Below are 21,735 nucleotides of genomic sequence, written 5' to 3' on the forward strand. Positions count from 1 at the left end.
AAACAAAACAAAAAAAAAAACACACTCAAAAAAAAACCCCAACCCAAAACAAACAAAAAAACCACCAAAGCAGGCCTTTCCCTGTGAGAGTGATACAGCCTATTTGCCATCTGCTCTAAACTGTTGTATTGCCTAACATATATTGGTTTTGCCTGTCACTTCAGAATTCTCTACAGAAATTGCAACAAAATGGTTCTCTGGCCTCCCTTTCATCCTCAGTGACACTTTATTAGAATTACCAGCACTTCCATTTCCAGCTTCCTTTTTTGTCAGTACTGTATCATGAGGAAGATACTTATAATAGGGTATGGGGTTGTGGGGTTATGGCACTTAATTGTAGGCATTTGCACCAGCTGGTTTTGATTTCCACATCTGGACCAAGGTTTAAATTCAAATAATCTAGTTTGAAGACTTGTGGAGGATGAAGAACCAGCCAAGGCAGTGATGGATTATCTGAATCAACCATTATTCAAAACTGTATCCTTCCTTAGTGACATATCTTCCACAGCAGAGATGCACAGAATGAAGCTGCCCCTGCCCCTGCTGATTTTGGAAGGGCAGGTGGGAAAAGCAGAGGGAGCAGAGTGCCAGAGGAGCTGCTGCATGGCCACACTGTCACTGAGCACAGCCCTGCACAGGGACAAGCAGGAGCTGAGCACTCGGCTGTACCCTGGGATGGAGCAGCAGCTCACCCCCTTTGGCTTTGGCACTGCTCTGCCACCCTTGGCTGAGGACAGGTGGAAAGGCCCAGAGAGAGGAATGCCACATCCAGCTCTGGGAGCAGAAAGAGTGTGGGAAGTAGCTACTAAAATTAAACATGCATGAGATGTTCAGTGTTTCTCAAAAACTTAGCCAAAACCTCATTCATGGGAATGAGCAAGCCAGGGCTGGGCTGCTTCAGCCACAAGATAGGAGTGAGGAACTGAAGACTGCTTCCATAAGGATGGCCACTCGTATTTCAAAGGAAAACTGTTTTTATTTCTGTGCTTTCTTCTCAGAAGGGAAGACTATCAGCACAACCCAACTTTTCCCTTGGCACCTCTAACCTGGGCTGTGGGGTTTTAATGTATGCAGAAGGGGGAACAGCCATTTTTTAATCTCAGTCTTCTGCTACGCCAGGCCACTGCCTGCTTTGCTTGAGGCTGGAGCTGTCTCTGGAGCAGTCCCTCCAGTGATACCAATAAAGCAGAATGTCACAGCTCCTGTGGCTTGGCATATTAACAAGGCTGTTATGGCTCCTAAATGACATAGTATGACCCTTCTCATCCCCTGGGAACTCCTCCTTTTCAAAATTATTTTATTTGCATGTGCAGTGAAAGTCAGGTCAGGTAGTGATTTGAGAGATCTTTGTGAATTTGTTTAATTTTTCAAAACCAGCCTGAATTTACAAAATTTTCTCCCCTGGACTCAATTACTTATGTTGGAGGGTTTTTTTGTTTCAGTTTTTTTGATTAAATGGCATCCTGATTCTTTAAATAAATCCTGGCTCCTCCAGGCCTTTAATTCTAAGTTGTGTAACTGTTGAGTACTGTAAAATAACTCATCACAAAGTATATATATTCAATCCATCTACTTTATATTCCACTACTTCTTGCCCCATCAGTGCTGTTCGCTCATTTGTTTTCTGTACTTACTGATTATTATTTATGTCAGGCCAAGAATTTCCTGCAATGAGTATTGCCCTTTAAAAATCCCCATTTTACAGTTCCCTAATTACCCTTTAAAAAAAGCTATTATTAAGCAGCAAAATGGTCGTAAAAAGACTTGGCAATCCTAACAAAATCTGATCTATATAAACTCTAATAGAAAGTCATGATAATTTCACACAATTCCATTCAGATATTTCTGGATTGGAACATTTTGATTTTAAAATTATGTAACTGAATGATTTTAATTTTATTGTCTGTTATAGATTTTTGAATAAATCATTTGGAACATAAAATGTAATGTTTAGTTAGATTTTTTTTTTTTTGGCCAGGTCTTTATTTCAAAAAAATCTAGTGCTTTTATCTTTCAGTATGTATGTGTGTGTGTGCTTGGGCTTTTTTGGCCCTATTATACTCTCCTTCCACCAAAGACCTATCATAAAGGAATTATGGCAAAAATGTTATTTACATCTCTGACCAGTTACAAAGAAACTAGTAATAAGAACAGATTCTGTAAATGGTTTGAATTTTGTATGCAATTCTAATACTGCATGACTGTCCCACCTCTTCTTTCTCTGCAACAAAAAAATGCCGCATTTGTCCTTAAAAAAAAAAAAAAAGCATAGTAAGTTAAACCAAACACCCTAAAAACAGAATATTTTCTAGTGCCCTGTAGTGATTTCTTTCCTCTTCCTATACTCCTATATTAATTTAGTGACTTCTTGACTTCCTAATCTTGTGTTAATCTTTCAATACTTGGCCAGACTCAGAAAGTTGAGTGAGAGAAGACTTGACCCAGAACAATTCTGATACACTTCTGCCATATGGGAATAAAATCCCTTAGACACTTCTCAGGTTTGATGAAAACTAAGCATTTCCCAACTAAGGCGCAATATTTAGAGGATCCTGGGAAGATGTTGTCCACTCTTTTCTTCACTATAACTACATTATTTTCCCTGGTCTACCTGAGACAATGGGTTCATTTATGAATTTCAAATTAAGCTGAATTCAGACTTCTCAAATATTTCTACAGACAGGATGAAAGCCCAGTTAAGACAACTTTCCCCATCCTTAATCCAATCAAGCTATTCTAATGGAGATTGTCCTCTCAGGTATGGAAGAAGAAACTCAAAGAGAATGAAGAGCTGATACTTTCAGAATTTCTTGGTATTCATGACTTACTGAGAGTGAATTAATATTAACTGTGAGTAAAAGCTTGAAAATGAACTTTAAAAGCTTAAAATTGCCCGTGTTTATGCCTAATGATAATTTGCAAAGTAACAGGTGGCTGATTGAGATCTTCAGCTGTCTTAAAAGATGATGAATTATGTTCTTCTACAGATGCTGTTGAATTCCCATATTATCCTCAAAAAACATGTCTTTTCCTGTTAGCTAATATTTCATGGGGTGTCAGAACATTTATAAAACTGTCATATTGCTGAGTGGCAAATAGCTGAGAATGACAAAAAACATTAACAGCGAAAGTCCTCAAATTATTAAAATTAAATTATAAAGTAATTACGGAAATTATTGTTTACTAAAATTCCTAAACCAGAGTGCTGTTTTTCCTAATTAAATTTGTATTTTTGCACACACTATTTATCCATGTCCATTTTTTTTCTAAGTGATTCTCTCCAGTTCATCATTCTACAAATCAGGTCGTCTTCTTCTGAGTCATTTTGTGCTGCTGCTCTATACAAATAAAGGCAAACCTCTAACCAAACCTTTACAAATCATTGCTTTTCCTGATTTAAAATTCTTTAAAACTCGTCTCCTTTTTGACAAGACCTATAAGTGAAAATCACACAGAGACTATTATATGAAATGATTAGGGAAGACATAAAATCAGTGAGTGTCTTAGAAATATATTATACAGGGCTTATTGAAGGGAAAAAAGCAACCACCAGGAAACAAATAAATGACTGACAATTGGTGATGTGATGAGAGAAAAACTGTCACTTTACAGTTCAGAAGAAATCTGAAACCAATGAGTCTACTCATTTTGCACTTCATAGAAGTATTAGAGATTGTTGGGATCAATAATAACAACTAATATACTACCAATCACAACTGTTATTCCAAGAAGCTGTTCATCAAAGATAATCATGTTTTTTCTTCAGAAGTCCATGCATTAAGTAGAAAAACATCCGAAGTGAAAGTAAAACCCTGTGCCAAAGTCAGCATGGCTATTAGACCACCACAAACATAGACATAAAAATGGAGTTGTTCCTGTACTGAGCTCACTAACCAGTTCTCAGTTAAGATAATTCTGCCTGGATAGATATTTTGGTCTTCAAAGGATTTCCAGATCTGCAGAATCTATCCCCTCCATAATTTCTAAAAATTTTTATATAAACAAACAGTCCGTTTCAGTGTTCAGAATCTTTATCTTGCCTCTCATTTAGACATGCCCAACTTCAAGCTGCCAGCTCTCAGTTTTGATTCAACTTTTTTGGCTGGACTAAAATGCCCTTTAGGATCTGGTATTTTCTCCCCACAAAAGTACTTACACAGACAATCAGCACAGTGACCTCCCAATTTGGGGTGTACATTTAAAAGTTTTACTGCTTAATTATTGGAGACAAGCAGCCAGGGATTTCATTGACTCAGGCGACCTTGTCATGGATCAGAGGCAGTGGTAGCACAGCTGAAAATAGAAGCAATCCTTCTGGGCTCTGCTTACATGCACTGATCATAAGCTATCTGCCAGATAATAGTCACACTTTGCTGGAGTACACAATCATGAGTGTATTGCTCGAGACATAATACGTTGTGTCACTAATGGAAGGTAACTCCAGTGGGATGGGGAATCCAGCCAAGAGGAAACTTAAAAAGAAGTTTGGCAGTTCTGCATTGAGCTCCTCCACTGCAACAGACATTTGCTCTGATCTCAGGCACAGCACTTAAATTTGCCATGTTCCACCTAAAATCACAGCCCTGGCAATACAGTGTGGGGAGAAGGGTGTGAGACACTGATTCACCCTGCTGTAACAGGAATACAAGGCAGCCTTCATTGCAAGTGACATGAAATAACCTTTATAATCCAAATTCATATTACCTGGCTGCATCAAACACCACCAACTCTGAGCATTTGCACCACAAAATCGGGGTTTCTGAAAGTCCAGAAACATGAAACTCCATCTTTAATTAAAAATAAGCATTTCAATCCATGTATCAAGAAGATGTGAACCATAACAGCTTAAACCACAAAGCAATATTAATAAATAAAGTTTTATATTTTCATCTGCTTTTTTGCCTTTCAATCATTTTTTGGTGGCTATAGCTGATTATAGCAAATCCCCAAGGTAAACACATAAACCATGATTACTTTCAATCTCCTATTACTGTTGAGAATTTGCTCTGAGTCAGGACATGTAATGGTACATCAAACTAGAGAGAGTCAAGTTTTATCAGTATAATGCTAATATTATTAAAATGTTTCTTCTTTACTCAAATTCCATGGATTTCTGGTCAATATTTTTAGACTGGGTTTTTTTCATTCATTATCTCTGAGTTTAGATAGCCTTACTTTCATATTAATGCCTCCATGCAGAAGGCAGTTGGTTCTGAAAATGAAAATTAATAAATATATAAAAAGAAGACCCTATATTTAAAAAAAATCATATCCTTATTAAATAGAGAAGCATCTACTTCGAGGAGTTTGGTCTGAGATACTGAAAGAGGCAAGGGTTTTGTGTGGATTTTTTGCCTTTTTTTAAGAGTCCAACAGTGAAAAATAAACTTCTAAGGCTTGGATTAGAAAAACAATATATTTTTCAGATACATAAATGCTCCATTTAAAATTATATACTTATTTTTCTATCTAGATTAGGCTTTTGAATATTGCATGCTTTTCTAGTTTAACAAACCCAATGTTGCATTATGTAACTACTCAAATGTGTCTATTTAATGAACAAGATTTATTTCAAATAATGACTTCCCAGAGAAAAACAGCTTTAAACAAACCCTGGTGCAACAGCTGCTTTTAAACTCCCGCTGAATTGGGGCTCCCACTCCACAGCTCTGCGTGGCCAGGCGTGAAGTAGTGACAGCCTTCTCCAGCCAGGGCTGGGACCTTCATCTACTGCCTTCACAACATTTGTATTCCAAGATGATGCTAAAGGAAAAAATATCAGCTTCCACCATTCCTTGCCTGGGTCATGGTTATGCCTTTCCCACCCCTAGGCAGAACAGTGACACCTTTTTTTAGGAGAATTTTACTATTCTCTTGGTACCGTTTCTGGCCATGGCCACACGCTCACCGTGGCTCCAGCCCTTTGGACATGTTCTTACTAGAGCTGTGCATTCACACAAGTGTGTGCACTTGGAAATTGGTCATGTTAGATAAGAATTAGGAAGCACACTAGGTACTAGATCAGCTAATTATCTTAAAAAATCCATGAAGAAATCTCCTTGGAGCAGGGCATCCTGCCAGCTGTGTCCCAGCATGGGGCAATAGCTCTCTGCTGGGAAGCATCAAGGCCTTCTCTTCTGAGGACTGGAAAACACTTTAAAAATGATAATTAGATGCAGATCAAAGATATCCCTAGAAGCAGCCAGCTATTAACATCCCTGTTCTGAGCTCCTGTTCTGAGTAAGGGGAACCAAGCTCCTCTGACTTCAGAGGAAACTTGAAACTGGTTATGAGAAGGCAGGAGCAAGAATGGCTCCATGGCAGGACACTTCTTCTTGGGAAGGTGAAGGCTCATTATAACTGATGGCTATGAAGATGCTTGATGTTCTCAAAGTGAAATACACACACCCTGAAAACTGTTAGGAACTGACCCTCTTTTCAGAAAAAGGGGATTCAGCCTGAGTGTCACACCCCAACGCAAATCTCTGAGGCAGCACATTGTCATTTCCATCTGTGCCAGGAAGGAAAAGGATTCTCCACCTAGTAACATTCTCCACTGGATATCTGATAATTCAGAAAGCTGCAGGAGGGTAAGTGTATGTTTTGAATACAAAGGAAGAGATTTTGTGCCATGGGAGCAAGTGGACAGCCATTACCTTTGCCTGCAGTGATAGGGCCAGCAGACAGCACAGCTGGGAGCAGGAGCTGCTGTTTCTACACCAAGGAAAGGCACGTGCTGCTTGCAAGTACACAAAGTAAGGATTTACAACAATAACTCCAGAGTTTGAAGTGGCCATTAGGTCAAACAGGTAACAGAAAACACCATTTTCCTCATAATGATTTGTCTCCAGTTGAATGTCACGGCAGTTGTAGGTGTTTGCAACAGGGTAGTTTATCCGACACATAATTTTCCTGGTCAGGAATGGAAAATGGTTGACTTTTTGATTTAAAAGCACCTGCTTTCACACTGGTCGTGACAGTCATGTTAGCTATACCTGGACTCTGAGATTTTCAGGGCTAGAGAAGACCATGGGGTGATCCTGCCCCATGGTACAGACACTGCCATTCATTTGAGCTGAACAGCAGCATTTCATAGACCTGAAATAGAGCATTGCCATTGTGGTACTTCCCATCTGATCTCATTTCCCTTCATTCTCTAATCGAACATGAAGACACCTTGTTTGTTTTTGGAGAAACGCATCAAAAATAAAAGAGAAAAAAATTAAAATTTAAATATTACTCTTTGCTGTGGTCAGAAAATTGTGATAAGCTGGGACTTCGTAGCTCTATTTGCTTCCATATCTTCTTTCATATGCATTTATGTTTTCTCAAACACTACTAATTGGGGAAATTGAAAAACAGTAACTTTTTTTACACAGAGTGCTTGTAATTTCAAATTACGTTCCAGCATGGAAACTGGGAAATGTATTAGCCATTAATTCATTCAGATATTCTCTTGATTATCCCCCTGTGAAAGTATATTTTTTTTTTTTTTTTATGGTAGTAAGGAGAAAGGAGAAAGATACCGTATGTATTTTTTCTCTTAAAATTCTTCCAATTCCTCTGTCATCTTTCATCTTCCTATTGAAAGCAGAAGAAAAGGGATAGAGAATATGCAGAGAACGCGCTCAGGAAAAGAAAGGAAGAGTTCTTTGAAAGTTTTCAGTTTATGGGAAAAGGCTATTTTGGTGGGGGGGCAAGAAGCTCTAAAAATGTTAAATGAGTACTTCAAAATCTGACATTTCAGACTTTGATGTCTATTGCTGTAGGGTAAACATTCAATAGATAATGCATTGGAAGCTTTTGTCAAGCATAAATCTTAGATTAGTAAGATAAAAAGGTCATATATAGATTTAAATAGAAGCATTAGAGACTATTGAAATGGTGATTATTTGAATTTTTGGTTTTAATAGTACTGTGACCTACACATGAAAAAGTAGGCCCAGAGATTTATTATCAGTTTTTAACTGTAAAAATGTTATAACTTGCTTCATGAAGGTGGGGGTCAGAATTAAGGCAGATCACAGGATATTAAGTTAAGAAAATAATCACTGTGAGGTCAAAGAGACAGAAAGATCTTTTAATACTGAAATTACATATAAAGAGGCAGAATGAGAAACTAAGCAAATTAAAAATAAATGAAAAATAGTTTATGGAATCCAGTGGGAAAAACCTGAGGGAAATAATTATGAGCACAGACAGGGATGTGAGCACTTCTCCTGAGTTCAACCATTGCTTTGCTTGGTGACTACACACTGTATGTTCTCAAAAAATTGAGTTTGCAGCTGGTTAGCTTCAGAAATGTGATTATCAGCAATGGGAAAGCATTAAGAAAGGGCTACATGTAATGAATAGAAGGAAACACTTCCAGATGGTGAAATTAATTAGAAAGTGAAGCATGCACGTGGGGAATTTCTAAGAGCCTCCCTGCAAAGGTCATTGAGCACAGGACTGAACCAAGCATGGCAGATATCTGCTGAGGGATTTTTCATGGCCAGCAGTTCACTCTGTTACTCACGAAAAACCTTTTTTCCTTTGGGGGGTGAAAATCTTCACAGAGTTTATATCAATAGTCTGTTTCTACCTACATTAATCAGGATCCCTGAAGGACCCACTTCTTTAAGTAACATATAAAAAGTTTAAATCTTTTATTCACCACAGCTGGTACATAAACATAGGCTAAATCCAAAACAAAAAAGGACTTAACTGCTTGACACATACAGCATGATTTCAATCGCCAGTCACAAATTTCCTGAAACACAGGGAGACTTCAGATGTCAGTGTCCTGGAGACCAGCAGGACTCTTCTTTGAATTACCCTGTAGCAGAGTCTTGGACTTTATTCAGTCTCACCTGGGTGTGAACACAGAACATGATTTATTTATAAATTTTGCCTGGCACACACACACACACACACACACACACACACACACACACACACTCACACGTAGCATGAGAGAAGCACCTGAACAAGGCAAAGTGGCATAATATGAATACAGTTCTTTTCTCATTCTGCAATTAAGCTGACAATAAGCCCCAAGCCAGCTCTGCCTCATGTCAGAAGGACACCCAAAGTCTTCTGATAGCAAATGAGGCTGCACCAATGCACTGCATAATTTACTTTCCAAGGAGTGGAATGGGGACTTGCAACAGCTAAAGATGTTCATGCATTCCTTTAAATGCCCTGTGTTTACAGGGACTTCTGGGAATGCTTCTGAAGTACAGTGGTTTCCTGCATTTTTTTCCTGCATGTGTCTTGAACTACACCATGAACTTACAGTGAAGACTAAATATTTCTCCACAACCAGAAACAAAGATTTTTTGTGAGAATCTAATTATCCTGGGAGAAAAAAAAAATCAATCATTTCAATTTAGTTTCAACATGCACCACCTTTATTGTATATTGATTTTCTACCTTCACAATCAGCTTCACACCAGAAAGTGAGAGAGGATGGTGACACACCTCCCTTTTTTACCACTATCAGCTTTTACAAAAACCCGTGCTCTGCTACCTCATTGGAACAAGTGTTACATAAACATGGTTGCTAGAGAAACTTTAAAAGTGAAAAAAACAAAAACAACGTCACAGTCAATGTTTTAGGACCAGAGACCACATGGAAAGGGAAGCCAGTAACATACAACCAGTAAAAATGTAAAGCAATAAAGAGAGTTTTAAGCAAGGTGGTGGCCAGCAAATGCACCAGAAGGATGCAATGGTGGTCCTTGAAAGCCAATCTGACTGCTCTTGATCTGTGTCTAGAACTGAGAAGTCAAGCTAAGATGTGATATTAGGAATTGTGCAGGGTGCCTGTAGCTACATGGAAAAACTAAAATTTGTTTCTAATTCCCATAGCAAAAGCCAAGGGATAACTCTCCTGGTTTTAATCAAGTTCTAACAATAACATGAACCAGTGTATGGAAATTGGTTCTGTTACCAACTGTCAATAAATTCTCTTCAGCTGCAGTGCACAGATATAAGACTGGATCAGATTTTCTTTAAATTCTCATCTTCTAGACACCTTTTTTTTTTTTTTTAATGAACTGACCTATGATTTTTACTGGTTGAGTAGAGTAAAAATGGTAAGAACCAGCTGCTGCAACTTGGCCTGAGGACATAGGTCCTGAATGCATAATTCCTAAGACGCTCATCGAACTGCACACAACAGCTTGACAGATTTTAAAGGTATTTTTCAGGAGTAACTGCAGAACAAAAAAAAAATCCAACAAAAACCCAGTAAATCTATGCTGCATCCCTGCAGGACTTGGCTACAAGATTTGTTGATGTCACACCAAAGATCAGATAATCCATTCAATATTTATTGCTATTTAATAGAGTGAAAGGTTTCCATCACCCATTCAATAAAACTGCCAGATTAATGGTTACATGCAAGACTTTGGCAAAGATTTACTTTATGCTCTTGCTAAACTTTCTCACAGTATTCCTAAGCTCAATGCTTTCTTCCTATATGATCCTGACAGAGGTTACTCTTGTTTCTAAGAGACTTGTGCCTTGTGAATCACTTAAAAAAGAGTCTGCTCAAAATCTCCAACAAACTTTTTCTTAGCCATAACAACAACTTTGCCAGGTTAGAATTTCCTGCCATTATTTCTGTCCTATTACAACATCCTTAGAGCAGTGAAAATCAGATGAAGAAGAAAAAGAAAACCTAACTAAATGTAATAATTTTTTTAAATACTTATATTTAAGGGACCAACAGCATGATTGTTGATGGTGGATGTTGGCAGTGCTAATGCTCCTCCACAGGTGGATGATTAAAGTAAATGTTGTTATAAATAATATCCATAAGAGAGCATTCCAGGATTAGGAAGATAATAAGAACCAAGATTTGCAGATCTGTAATGTAACTAATGTCCCAGTGTAAGGTAAACTTGATATTTCTGCACTCCTTTCTCAGGATATGAAAGTGCAAAATATTCAAGCATATTAAATTATATTGAATTTTAAGTATGAATTTTTTAAAAGAAATGTGTGGTTGATGATATTTATTATGTGAACTTTATGTGCTTGTATACATTTTTATTTACACAGATATGTACATATGGACAGACATTAACTTTGGAGAAGCTGGATGAAACACTAGACAGCAGACAGAGAGATTTCATGGCTGATGGGAAGACTTTTCCCTGTAGCTCTAAATCAGTTGGAGTTTGTTAGAGCATAAACACCCAATCTATTTGGGTGAGAATAAAGACTGGAGGGTGGAAAGAAAACTTTCCAACATGAAAAAATGAAATGAAGATGACCAAAAGAGAATAAGAGTCTGCGGTAAACTTCAAACTTTCTGTCCCATCAAGCATACAAGACACACCTGCCCCAGGCCTCTGGATCTGTTGTTTCAGATTTTGGAAGTGTTACAGCCTGGGATAAAATCTTTCAGTAGGATGAGCAGCCATTGAGCCATTCTCTTTCAGGTTTGCTAGCCAGCCACATTTGCTTTCAGCAATGTGCACAGAGATCTCTAACTTACCTGTGATTGCTTCCAGCTCTTCAGCTTCACAGTTTTCCTTTTAGCAGCTGGACCTCTCTCATTTGAATTTCAGCCTAATTAGGCTACAAGATTTTGGCAAGCTCTGTCCATTCCTATTATTGCAAATGGGCCTCAGTGTATTGCAGAAACCTGTCCAAGTCAAAGAAAAGAGTATCTGCTGTATTTTCTTTATGGGAAATTTTATAGGCTTCTACATGACTTTAAGCTTTGCTCAGCTAGTAGATGGCCCCAGGTCTCTTAGACTGAAATCTGCTGGTCAGCTTTATGCTTCTGGAAGCCTTGTTGAACATTTGGGCAGGAAATGAGCTTGATCATTTTAAAATATTCACTTTCCAGAGACAAATCAAAATCTGAATGGTTTTAGAGCCATTCAGGATAGCCGAAAATTAGAATCCAGGTGGTTATGGAGGATCCATAATATTGATCTAACTGTACCAGCAGCACCTCCTGCAGTCTTTGAATCAAGTTTGAGCCAAAATTCTCTTTGCACACTGCACAGTACTGAAGGTGCATGGATACAGGCACAGTACAGCAACAAAATGGCAAAGGAAGCCCGTTAGGATGTCTGTGGTTACTAACTGGAGAAGGCTCTTTCTCAAGGAAATGTTTGTTTCTCAAAACAGAGAAATGTTAGTCAATCAAATGAACACTGAAATACTATTATGTGGCCTTTGATAAAACATTTCATTACAATGTATTCAAAACAAGATGCTGAGATTTACCCAAAGGAAAACCAGCCAAAAAAATAATGGCTTTGAGATTTACACTAATAGATTTGGATTTTATTCATAATTAAAGAATGAGATGACTGCAACAACATGACTGCATCTGTTAGCAAAAGAAATAAAACATCCTTTGCATAATTTATTTCCTTCTATTATTAGTCTTTAATATTAGTCTGGGTTTTTTTTTTTAAAACAATCACCTTGTATTTGCCCAAGCAGGAGTATAATACAGTGAGTGTATAATATTATAGATTGTATGCCTTTCCTTAGTAAAGATTTTTTTTTCCAAATTCTGTGAGTTAACCATAGCAATCTAATTAGCCTGTTGTCCACTTTATCCTATCCAAGATTCTAACACTCCTATCACTTAAAACCCTGCCTCATTACCTGCCACATTTGCATATAAGGGAGTCCATCAATTCATGCAGCTCAAAATAAGAATCACATTTTCATGACAAATCATTCAGAGTAAGTATTTATGTAGAGTAAGTTGGAATACAGACGAACAACCTCAGAGTACCCAGGAGAGAGAGCTGTTTGGAACAGATGTAACTTGATTATTAAAAATATAAAATTTAATGGGTATAGAAACATAAAACCCAAACAGGGTAGAGCTACTTTATGCATAAACAAACATTGGCAGCCTTGACAATAATGAATGGCTTTCCACAAATAATCTATTCTGTTTAACTGGTGATATTTCATACTCAGACTTCATCAATGGGATAATTTTCTTGTTAAAGAAAATAAATATTATCTTAATAAATAACTGCTGCTTCCATGCATAACTGCTTTAGTAGGCTAAGCAGTGGGGGGAAATCCTGCTACTATCAGTGCAATGCACATTTACTTGCATGGTGTCTGAGAAAGGCTGCATGGGCTGCATACAGGAAAGTTTCTGAGTGGGCAGCTTCTTATATTTTCAGGAAGGTGCTCAGCAGCAGCCTAATGTTTTCATGCAGATGGCTAAGTCTTCATGGAAGATCCCTGTCCTAAGATGAGATTGCAAAAAACAGAACAAATTTCAAAGTAATTTGCAGTACAGCAGCATCTGTAAATTTAAACTAAAACTCAGAAATGTTTTGTTGACAAACATATTGGAAAAGAGTCTCTTTCCCAGAAAGTCTCTTTTGCTTTCCCAGAAAGTTTACTGTCTGCATTAACAGGAAAAAGGATAATAAAAAATACTTGGTGCACTTTGCAGGTGTAAGAAATATTTGCAAAACTGAAGCCAGATCTATTGAATGCTCATCTTGCCTTAAAGTAGCAGAACAGTCTTTTCTTCCCAACTATACTAGGTGCTGTATTTTGATTGTATACTGTTGATTTAGACTAAAAAGCTTCACAGAACTGTACTTACAGCTCAAATAGTAAGAACTTTAACCAAAAGAATCACCCATCTACTTGTTTTCAAGTTTCAGATGTCTCAAAACTACCTCCTGAGAGGTCCACTCTTCTGACTAGTGATATACATAAATATTCACAACTTCTGAAAAAGACTATCAGGAGGAAATATTCTTTTCAAGTTTCTCTGCTGGCTGCTCTCTGACAAGCAATAACATCGTGCTTGGAAAGCTCAGTGATCCCCCAAATACCCAGGTAATCCCACGAGCATTGAAATTGGCCACATGATCCTCCCACCCTGGTAGCTGACATTCACAAAGGTCTTCAATCCATCAGGCAGCACTCCCCATGCCAGAGTCCCTTCCCCTTTAACACCTCCCTGTCACAACACCATCCTCCCACCCAGATCTCCTCACAAGGTCCTTTACTGATGAAAAGTTTGAGTCTGCAATCCCAACAGTTGCTAATAAAGCTACTGGGAGGCACTTGCCAGAACAACCAGTTGCTTCTGTTATCCATCACTGAGCTCGTTGGCTTTAGCTAATCTGCATTAAAACTGCTGATGAAAACTCAGCAGTTGCCAGGGAATAAACATTAGGAAGAAAGCTGAGTAGTTTTATGCCATGCTTAAAAATAAGTAGAAACTTGGACAGAAGCATGCATTTGTAAAAGAATCCACCCAGTCTGCAGAGATGGCACATGAGTGCATCATGCATGTGCCACAGCAGCAGTTTTGTCATTGACTGCATTCATTCTCAGAAGAGGAAGATGAAGGAACAACTTCTTTCAAGGGCATTAGGAGAAGCGGTGATTCAACTTGACATAAATAGGTAGAATAAAATCAGAGATTGTTCATAAGTAGAGTGACCATTAACAGAAATCAATTGCTGCCCAGTCTGCATTTTCATTGCAAACTTGTCTTATTCTAGTAATGGGAAGGGGGCTGGAAACCTAAGTGCTCCTGCTGATTTGAAACACAGAAGTCTAAAGTAATTGAAAATAAATAAATACTGTCATTAGATGATTGTTGGAGTTTTTTTCCCTGGTTCAAACCTGATATATTGGTTTTTTAATTTGGCTGGAACTTCAGTGGGAAATTAGAAGGGAAAAGAAAAAGTAAAATCAGAAGATAACAAAAGCCTTTTCTTAGTGGAAGTCATTATGATTTAAGATGTTACCAGTGTATCAGTTGTAGTCTCCCTTCATAATAAAATTAGATCCAGTTTCTTTGTATTCTACCAAACATAGAATCTATACAGTATTTCAGGAAATATCTTTTAGCCGTTGGACTTGCTCAGAAAATGGTGAAGAAAAAAAATGTGGAGAGAATTTCAAAATTCGTAATGAATAAGTACTAACTTCTAAAGAGAAGCTATTACTTTTGCATTCCTCAGTGTTGATGGAGTAAGTGCTCTTTGCATTATCTTTTAGGTTACCCTTCCAGATCAAACAATTCTTGTTGATCTGGAAAAAAAGAAAAAAGGGTTCTATTATGCAAACTCCCTCTTGCTTCTAAGAAATGCACAAAGACTGTAAAGGGAAAGCTAGACTTTTACCTTTTCTCCTCTTCATATTGTGAGAAAAGAAATTTTGATTACCATTAAAATGACAAACTTTCATGCCAGAAAAAAATACAATTATGAGCTTTTATATTTTGGTAGAAAATAAAAACATAGTAGTTTTTTACACCCACGTAAAAATCACTTATTTTTTTCGTACATCCACACAAACACACATGTGAACACAAACAGATTTTTCCTGTTTTATTTTTTCCTTATTCAGATAAAGGGATATGGCTTCTGCCTCTCACCCAGATTTGCACATGATCCACTGTGACCTGTACTCCGAGGATGGAGAAAGCCACAATTTCATCACTTGCTTTAGCAGGGCTCTGAAAGCAGCTGATATAGGAAGGTCCCAAAGGCACAGAGGGCACTTCAGCACTCCCAGCAGAGCAGTCCATAACAGCCAATACTCCCCCAGCTCCCTTCGCTCTCAGGAGAATACATCAAATCATCCCTGAGCCATCAAATCAACATCTCCTGCTCCTCAGTGCCAGTTCCATGCCAAACAGAGTGTGTATGCCCGGCATGGGTCTAGGAGGTTATTGCCAATATCATGCTAGAAAAGTCTAATTAATTCATCTCTGAGGCCCCAGTGTAAATTAGGGACTGGCTCTGTTAGACTCTACAGGATGTTCTCACAGCTGTCTCCCCCTTCCCAATCTGTTTCACCTCAGAACAAGAGAAGTGCAAGGCTAGCCAGTGTGCATGCTGAATTACTCATTCAAATGCCTTGTGCTTAAACCTCTTAAAAAAAATCTTAATGTCCTAATTAAACCAGAAACTGCACAATACATCTCCCTAAATCTCAGCTTCCAGATTGCTCTCTCTTTGAAGGAGTCAGTAAGCATAACTTAAGATGGCAAAAAAAATGGTGAAATGATGACTTCCAAGCCATTTAAATAATCTCATCAGGCATTGGTCAAGGAAATGTCTTGGCATAGCAGACCCTATGCTCTGCACCCACTAGGATAAAAGAAATACCAGTGTGTATTCCCAATGTGTGTCTGTGGTAGGAAAAGAATTATCTAAATTCTATGGTGCCCCATATGTCTTATACAGAAAAATACAGAGGTCAGGCTCTTTAGGGAAGTAATGTCAATTTTCAAAAAAGAAATGTGAGATCTTTGTTTCAGAATGATTTTGCAAGTTAGAAATCCAATACAGCATAATTGCCTAGATTTTTTTTTTTTTTTTTTCACACAAAATTACTAAGATATTTTTTCAAAATAATGATGGTCTATTTATGATTTTGTTGATTTCTACCAGACACAAGAATGAAAGTCCTATGTAAGAGTATGTTCTGAAACTGAAAACATAATTCCAAAAGGAGAAACATATTTTTGTTTTGTAAAAAAAAAATAAATAAATTCTATATTTAGGCAAAAATTTGCTCTCTACAGCAGATCTATAGGCTGTCTTATTTTTGCTGCTCAAATTTGGTGAGGAGTGCGGACAGAAGGCAAATTGTTCCAACTAAAATAAATAAAATTCTATTCCAAATTTTCTGTTTATGGGTATCACTCCCTCTTTCCTAACACTTCTCTATACCAGGATAAAAAAAAAACAAAAACAAACAAACAAACAAAAAAACCCCCACCAAAATTCAACAGTCTTCTGTCATTTATATCATGCATTACACACTTATGTGTGTTTGCAACACATAACATGGGTTGGAAAGTTTGTTGTGTGAGGATGGCTCCTGTAATTAGGATGGGAGTGTGAGCTCCATCTCGATATGCTCAGCAGCTGTGATGAACCAGTCCTAGCAGATCCCTGTCTGCCTTGGCATCCCATCTGAGGGTGGGCTCATTCCAGCAGGTCCCGAGGGCAGAAAGCGAGACCAGGAGCAGCACCAGGCGAGGTGAGGCTTTGCACTGGCCGAACTCAGGGTCCTCATAAAACAGGAAAGCTGGACAGGACGAACATCGGTCGAACCAATATGGTTAATGCTACGTTCTCCATTTATTAGAGAGAAGATGGCAGTTTATATGCACTTCTACAGAGTTTACAGTTTACAAAGGCATTCTCATTGGCAAGCTAACATTGTTTGTCTTTGTCTTAAGGTGGTCAGGCTTTTCACACTGCAGCTCTATTCTAATTCACACTCAGATAGCTCACTACTTTGTAGTTACCTTAATATAATTTCTAACTGCGCCACAACTAATTTCTCACTGCGGCAAGGGCTCCTAGGCCCCACCAAGGCCGCTTATCAGGGCCTAGTCTGAAGGGTAGCTCAATTCTCACTCCAGATATAAATCATGCCCTCTCTCTCTCAGAAATTCTGCAACAACTGCAGAAGGAACATTTGCACAGTGGGGCTTTGCCAGATCCAGCTCTTCCTCCACACATCAGGTCTGCCCTTGAGCACCTTGAGGGAGCCCTCAGATCACGCGTTCACAGAGGCACGAGTCTTTCTCTATTCCAGCATTTCTGCTGCCAGCCACCCAACCCTTTTGGGAGGTTTCTGGAAAAAAAAGACTGATGTTTTGTTGTTGCAGGCAGAACACACTGTTAGAGGGCACCTTCCCTAAACACAGCTGTCTCTGGAGCCCTCTGCCATGAGGTCTTTGGCACCTGGGTCCTGGGCTTGGCTGTCATGACATCCCCCACATGACAGTGCAGCAGCCACCACACGACCGCACATTAAAGATATTTGTTACATTTACTTTCCTGGCTATTTCTTTATAATATGTATTATGTTGCATAATAATTGAGTTTCCTGTGACAAATTTCTGGGTATCTGATGAAATGAGACTGCTTCCAAAAAGGCAGCTTGTAGAGGAAAGAGACTAGAATCAGACTGAACTTGGCTGAATCTAATCCTGAGCTGCCATTGCTCGCCCAACACATGCCTGAGTAATGGAAGAAAAATTTTCACTATTCTTCCTTAGCTTTTGTAATATCTTTCAAGGTTGTTTCCTTGAAGAGGACAAAAATCTGAGTTATACTAGAGAAAATAAAAGTAAGGATGCTTTGTTATCCGTGGGAGCTGGCATAATGGGAGACAGAATGGGAAATTAGCTGTGAATGCAAAAAACAGAAGAAAAATAGACAGTCCACAATGAAGCAAAATTACCACAGTTAAGTAGTGAAATTCAACATTTATCCAGTGTTGCTGCTCTTTTGTTTTGTTTTTAAAAACTTGGATTTCTTTTTAACCATAGTTTCAAACTCAAAATCATTTATTAGTGAACTGTAAACATGCTCTTGGGTTTCCAGCCTGTCTGTAGCAATTAACGTGGACAGCAGAGTCAGGGCCAGGACAGGAGTCCCTGGTGACCACCTGAACCTGTCTCTCTTATCCCATTCAGATGTTAACGGGGTGCACAGGACACTAATCTGCACTCTGATTTCATATTAGCAAATCAAAATGCCTTGTGACAACAGCAATACCCCATAGTATCAGTGACTTTCTGAAATGTCTCATTAGATCTTTGTAGCTGTGTAAATTAAACAGGGTCAGGTTTGGCAGAGGCAGACGTGGCTCCCTTGAATGCTGATTGTCTTCAGCTGCAGAAGCAAGGCTGGAATGGAGCATCTTTGCAGCCTTTTTTCTGGTTCCAGTGCTGTCCTGTCCAGGTCAGAGAGGTACATGCACCCACTGAACCTGTGTGTGAAGGGGCTGGAACACAAGTCTGATGAGGAGCACGTGGAGGGGCTGGGGTTGTTTACCCTAGGGGTGTTTAGGAGGCTCAAGGGTGACCTTATCACTCTCTGCAATTCTGTAAAAGGAGGGAGTGGCCAGGTGGAGGTCAGTCTCTTCTCTCAAGTAACAAGTGATACCAGATGAAACAGCCTAAAGTTGCACCAGGGAACATTTAGGAAAAAATACTTCACTAAAAGGATGGTCAGGCTTTGGAGCAGGCTGCCCAGGGAAGTGGTAAAATCACCGTCCCTGGAAGTGTTCAAAAGGCATGTGCATGTGGCACTTGGGGACATGGTTTATTGGTGAACATGGAGGTGCTGCCATAATGTTTGGATTCGATAATTTTAGATGTTTTTTTCCAACCTTAATGATTCTATTTGACTCTATGATGGAAGAAACTTAGGGAAGAAGTGAAACAGTAAGAAGGTCGGCTGGGTGAAAGGCTAGGCCTCTAACACTTTTCCCCCATCCTTTGCAGAATCTGCCATGACCCTTTAAACCAGTCACCTCTTTTTCTCCTGATTTCCCCCAGTCAGATTTGTCTTTCTAAAAGTCTTGATAATGCATTTTTCAATGTGCATTCCCCAGTACTTTATTTACCCATCTATTTAAGTATCTGTTTTGACAGTTAAATAATCTCTCCTTGTCAGAGCAATAAGAATGGTTTCTCAGAGAGGTTGATTTCAGTATTCTGAACTTATCCTGGAACACTGACTTAAGCTCTATGTGTACCAAAAAGTGCTTCCAGTTCCAGGACCATGGAAGGGCTGAGGGAATAGCTGGAATTGCAGCCACTAAGTCAGAGCCATCCTGATTTCAACCTGAATCTCCTGCAGAATTGAAAAGCGAGAGAAATACATCAGAGACTGGGTTACAGCTAGGAAAAGAGTCTGAGTCAGCCTAGGGAATGGTTTAAAGAATGTATCATAGAGGGTCCAAAAGCAGAGGGAGGATGAATTCAGTCACAGGGTGGAAACTGGAAGTCAAAAGAAAGAATAGGTAGAAAGGATGATACAAAGTCCTGTATGATTCCTTCACCCTTTCCTCTTTCTAGTCACTTAAAAATGAGCTGTGAACAGCCATATAAAAGAACAGCTTATGAGCCCTTGTACATTGCATCAACCTGTGTAAGCATGTCTCTCTTAAAGACACAAGTTCAGTCCCCTGATAATACTCCATTATTGTGATGCAGGAGAATGAAATGGTTTTATTACCTACATAGGCTTCTGCAGCAGGGAATGTATTCCAGTAAGAGTGACTACAGCAGTCCTGAAAGCCACTTATTTCACACTGTCACAGTGTTTCCACTTCTGTGATCTCATAGCTTCTATCCTCCCTTTCCCATGGAATGGGCCTGGCATAGGGAGCATGGTGAATTGCATGGTGTCAGTAGGTGGACATTTTTCATAACTCTCCATTTAGTAACCAAGGACTCAGCAAGGTGGGAGATAAAAAATTCCAGGGTTGGTCGATTACTGATGTCCTCCTACCAAGAAGGAAAGCAGCTCAGAGAGCTAAATGGTCCTGGGCCTTGGCTGCACTGCTAAAGATAGAAAAGAAATGTCTCAAGAAAAATGGGAGTGTCCTGCTGAAAATGGCTACCACAGCAGCAAGTCATCATGAAAGATGAGCCCTTTCCTCCTGTCAACAAAATGAATGGTGCAGATGGCTCTGTTTAAAAGGGAGTTTGCACCAGAGGATGAAAGATTTTCCAGCTGAGGGACCCAATTAACAGAGGTGACCAAATCATTTAATATACTTTAAACATGGATCCTCTGTTTCCCTTTCAAAAGAGTTGACAGGTAATTAACTAAAAAACCACTCATCATTTTCTATCAGTGTAGATTGTGACATGGTAAAGTTCGTGTTTTAAATTAGGGAATAGATTTAGACAATGAGGTCATGAATTGCAGATCTACAGACCGACACATTCAGTTCACCAGCTCAAGCAGGAATTCAGCTTCAAGGCTGAATCTGAATTTTGGTGTCTTCTTTTATATGTAAAGCAAAGCTGTGAAATTCAAGTCAGTAGCTGAACTTTACAGAGCCACTCTGTAGGTACATGGATCCTTCTGCCAGAGGAGGAGCAGCTTTATTTCAAGCTCAGAATAAATGTAGGTATATTAAAATATGAAAACTGCAACAGCTCTGAAATTTGCTTTAATGAACACATTGTCGCAGTTTTACATGTTCAAATATAATTTGTATATCACTGGAAATTTTTACTAAAATCGATTGAACTTGTGTTTAAGAATGTCCCTCAAAACTTCCCAGACCTGAAGACTTGTCTGGCAATTAAGGCAAGATTTTCATGTCTCCATGCATTAAGGCAGAAAATTCATGGAAAGACCAGCATAGCAGTCTCCTGGTCAGACCTGTGAAGCTTCTGTGGAAGCTAGGAGATGTTTGAGACAAGCCTGGAAAACATTTTCTTAAATAAAAGGAAAATTCAGAATCTGGGAAGAGTCTGTACTGGCTTTTTAGGTGGGTTTTTTTTTTGGTTTTTGGATTTTTTTTTTTTGTAAAGTTAGAGTAGCATAGCTCATATATCTGTCAAGACTGAACAATGAGGGGAATGCCCCAAATGTCTGCTAGAACTGAACACTGCATATTATGTATCTGTCAGAAGCTTTGATACCTTGAAACAAGTGAGCTCTCTCAGTGTTTTGATTTTCCAAATTTAGCTGTCTTTTTCTGATAGAGACATGGGAATCTCAGCAACTTCAGCTGACTCAGAAAAGTGCATTAAATACATTAGAGCAATGGCTTTCTTGGCAGTTATTTATCTTTTTTTTTCTTTTTTTTTTTTTTTTTTTCTTTCCCTTTTTATCAGAGCAGTACTTCAGGAAAGAGCATAGATGTAAAAGCAAGTGCATCTATTGCACTTATGACTGTATGCAACAAATGAAAAAATCCTACTCATCTGCTGGACCTGGGACTTGTAAA

The sequence above is a fragment of the Taeniopygia guttata genome, chromosome 6 (assembly GCF_048771995.1).
Source record: "Taeniopygia guttata chromosome 6, bTaeGut7.mat, whole genome shotgun sequence".
NCBI lineage: Eukaryota > Metazoa > Chordata > Aves > Passeriformes > Estrildidae > Taeniopygia > Taeniopygia guttata.